The sequence below is a fragment of the Octopus bimaculoides genome, chromosome 15 (assembly GCF_001194135.2).
Source record: "Octopus bimaculoides isolate UCB-OBI-ISO-001 chromosome 15, ASM119413v2, whole genome shotgun sequence".
NCBI lineage: Eukaryota > Metazoa > Mollusca > Cephalopoda > Octopoda > Octopodidae > Octopus > Octopus bimaculoides.
In genome coordinates this window covers 20,472,600-20,477,289 of record NC_068995.1, presented here as the reverse complement: position 1 = coordinate 20,477,289, position 4,690 = coordinate 20,472,600, and the positions used below count along the sequence as shown (strand labels likewise).

General features: G+C 32.5%; 1 protein-coding gene across 1 annotated transcript in view; it reads right to left on the bottom strand.

Moving 5' to 3' along the window:
* Positions 1–4,690, bottom strand: part of LOC106871964 (RNA-binding protein MEX3B) — a 78,708-nt gene that overhangs the window by 70,460 nt on the left and 3,558 nt on the right. The window lies entirely within an intron of this gene.

Here is a 4,690-nt window from a genome sequence, read left to right as displayed (position 1 = left end):
ATATATATATATATATATATATATATATATAATCAACGCGCGTGTGTAGAGAGTGTATATGGATATACAAGTGCGTGTACATAGAGAGGAAGAAGAGAGCGACAGATACGTATTTCAAAGAAGCTTGTGTATCAATTTTGCGACTATGTAAACCGTATAAAAAATAGCTATATATTAGAAATGCAGGGATGTGCATGCGTGCGCGTATAAAGAGTGTGAGCGAGTCCGTGTGTGTGAATGTGTGCGCGCCTTCAACAACAAAGTGAAAATTACAACTGGAGTTGAGGCTCAGCGAGTTACGTGTGTAGGTGTGTGTGGTATATGTATCTGTGTAGTCGGCATCAAGTACGCGTGTACGTGTTAGATGAAGAGAACAAATGTTTTGGCGATGAGGAAAAGAAATAAGGCGCAGAAGGCGAGAGCAGCCATAGCCGAGAACATGCACGGTTGATCGAGACTCACTCTCTCTCACACACATTTTATTTATATATATGTGTGTATCGCAAGGCTAAGATATATGTTTAACCGAGTAAACAGCACAAGTTCAGACAGACTACTAGATAGATTAGACTAGTCACTAGAGACTTGCTGCCTTACTCGCACTTTTCTCGCTCATGTATTTTTACCTATATACATAGCTATATTGTGCCTGTGTTACACATAGAGGCAATGTATGTATGCGTACACATACTGTACACTTACGTCATATAATGTACACGCGCCTGAAAGCAAAACTGCTAAATGTGTGCGTGTGTATAAAAGAAAAGCCTCAATTATACACACATGCACACAAAAACACAAATAGAATTACTACCCACATAAACATTTATACATAAATGTTACTTTCCTTGACGCCAAGGTAAAAAATATAAAGTTGACTAACCAGTTACAACAACAATGTGATGTGCACTTTTCTGGGTTTTTTTCCTTCTCTTTATAAATTTATTTTGTCTTAAAACCATAGTTTCGTAATAAATAATGCGAGATTTATTAGTAAAAACAACTTTCCTTTATCCAGCAGGGCTATTGATGATCTGTCGCACTATTTTCGACGACACCGGGAGAACAGCCATGCATAAAACAGCAACTGACAGGAGGCAACGTTATTTATTTTACAATTCTTGAAATAGAAAAATTAATTTTTTTTTTCTTCAGAACACAAGACATTTGAAATAGATATAATAAAAACCTCAAAAAAGAAAAAAAAAATTTTTTTTCCGAGAGAAGAACCGATATGTATAGTGTAGAAATTCGGGCACCGGGTGTATAGTCTTGTCTATATTAACACTGGTTTTTGAAAAATAAACGGAGTTGAATTTTCAAAGAATGTCAACCAAATTTTACAGTCATTTTAACTGAATGAAAATAGACAAAGGCACATATATATATATATAATTACACACACAATTCTAATGTGCATGTTTAGTGTTTGCACGAGTTAGACATATAGGGAATGTATATTAAATGAATGTGCATAATGTATAATACTTATGTCTAAGTGCATTATACATACACACACACATATATATCTATATATATGTATATATAAACAGTATGCCTGTATGTATGCACACAAAACAACGTCATGCAGTTTTAACGTGTTTAATGTCTTACAACATGGTGTTATATGTGTGTATATGTATGTGTATATACTTATGTATATACACTCGTGCATACATACATATATAGCAAATGTGATGATTTTAGTATTTTAGTAAAGGCGTTTCCCACCAGCGAATTCGAATTTAGCCATACGAAATGAACTCTTAAAATGAGGTTGTGTTAGTGATGTCGAAGATGCTATGTCAAGAATGCTACCGCTGACATTTTACATGAGAAAAATTAGAAACTCAAGAATTATGGCGGTTGGGTGCTTAGAAGATAGAACAGGATTGAAGAAGAGTAAAGCTGTGTAGTAATAATAATAATATAACAAACTAGAAATATTAATCTAACTGAAGATCACCCGTGAATCTTAACTCCTCCACTACTAAAATAGGGTGAGATATGATAGTGGATCACGTCCACTGATAAAATGCAGGTCAATGTCGACAACAAAAACCCAAATGTAATTATAAATTAGAATTAGGTAACTGATTATGTGATAATTATGGAAATACAAGAACAATATTTCTTTTAATAATGTCAATAGAGTTGAAATTAAACGATACAGTTAAAAGAAATTGGAGAATACATAAAATCTCCTTTGTTCGAAATGATTCGTTTCAACATCTAAACCTGTGCACATGATCTTTAATGAAATAAAGGACTGAGATGACAAATGTATCTCGGCTGCGATCCAACATTGATATTCTAAAAATATAAAAGAAACATTTAGGAATAATATACGTATCAAATGTATGATCCAACATGAGTATTATAATAAGACACTTCACATTTAATGCTGCATTCAATAATACTAACAATTCAGACCTCATACATAATTGCCATATGAATATACACACGTGTGTATAGCCAAAAACAGTGCTCTGGGGATTGCTGTAGTTATGTGTGTGTGTGTGTGTGTGTGCGTGTATATATATATATATATATACACACACACATACATTTGTCGATTTTACGTAAACAGTAGTACACGTGTGTATAAATTACCTATATAGGTGTATACAATATATATATATATATATATATATATATACATACATTTGCTAACAGATGTATTCTATACGTATATGCACATACGTTATACAGAAAATGTTGCCATTTATAAAAAGTTCTGACGTACGCGGGTATATATTTCAGTATAGTACACATTAATCGATGAGGGTGTATATACGACACGTTGATATCACTAAACAAAGAGGGGAGTATCACCCCCACCCATCATGTTTAACTCATCCACAGCATGTGCGTCAGCTTGAGTGTATATGTGTGCATACAACACTAACTTTGTATTAGTAATTTAATATAACAAGTTCATAGCGAATTATTAATACTAATTACAAAACATTCAGCACTAAATTAAAAAAAAATCTTTTTATATCATTATCTCTCATGAGGATAGAAATACAATAGAAAGTTATAGTTTTTCTATTGTTAATCACTAAATGCGTGTGTGTGTGTGAGTGAGTATGTGTGTGTTATCCACACACACACACACACACACTTATAGCAAATTATTGATTTGTAATTAGTTAAGCTTTCGAAAACGAAAAGTAGACTTGCGACACAATAGCTATTAATTTTATAATTCATAACAGAAAAACACAATTATATACACTGAACACGCGCGCACACACGCACACACGTTGTCAGAACAAAGGCGTGCAGATAGTAAGACAAAAAACCCAAAGCAACGAGGATTATATAACATTAATTACACAAAATGATTATAAAACTAACTGCATAATGCTTATCTACAACCTTTTTTTCTTTATTTTTGATATTTTAATTGGTTCATAAAAAATTTTTGACAGAGAGGAAAAAATAAAAGACGTATAAATGAGTCATAGAAGAAAATGGCTTCGAATGGCACTAGAATCTTTGAAGTATATATATATGTATATACATAGTTTGGAAGTATTATAGTGTACAATATCTAGACAGCAAAACAAAGTAATAGTTAATATATATATATAAGCTCAGAGAGAGAACAAAAATTTGTTAGACGAAAATTGGCGTGATGCTGCAGTATATAGATGTGTATATATAGTAAGGAAAGAATACTAATAGTAGTAGTAACAATAATAATAGGTCATGACCCAACAGAAACAGCAAAAGATGACAAATAAGTTTAGTTGACAAGAGTAAACGATTTTTGTTACTGTTCCTAAGCTTATTGGGTACACGAAGTGCCAAAATTCTATTTATATTGCATTAATATACGAAAAGACAAGTAAAACCAAAGTATGTTAGTACTAATGGCTTTGCCTTGCTAGCTTTACAGTTGGGGGTTGCTTTTATATTTATGCTTTAAAAGGAGAAATAGAAGCAAGAAAAAGCTGTTTAATGCACATTAAAACATGTAATATTTTGCTTTGAAAGAATAAACAAATAATAGGAGGAATGACTGAAGAAACAAGGAAAATAAATAACGAAATGAAATGAAATTTAAGACTTCTGTGCGAAGACTAACGGAATGAGTAAGCCATTAGAAAAAAGGCGAGATAATAGCTATGTAATAGGAATTCCACAAGAATGGAGTAATAGAGTGCCTAGAAGGGGTGTGTGTGTGTGTATATACATATACAGACACACACTGCGAGGGTGTATGTTATACACACACACAGAGGAGAAAATAGAAGAGATAGCAACACAACAACTGATAGCAATTTTCTTTTGTATGCGAGTGTAATTAACCGAGATAATACAAATAAACAATATATGAGCACTAACCTAAAAATAAAACTCTCCATAAATTACACACACAGAATCATATATATATATATATATATATAAAACCACCCTCGCCATGTCAGTTTATCGAGGACCAACACTCGAAAGAGAGAATATGTAGTATAAATCTATAAAGCTTTCTTGCTTATCCAACATGGCCTAGAGAGATATCTTAAGTACTACTGTTGGTGAATGCATTGCTAGTAGAATGTGTGTAGTTTCTAATTACTCACATCATCGAGGCAGTTTTTAGCTCTGCCTGTCTAACTTACATGAACTTAGTCATCAGCCTACAGAAAAGAAAGAGTAAAAAAAAAAAAAAAAAAAAAAAAAA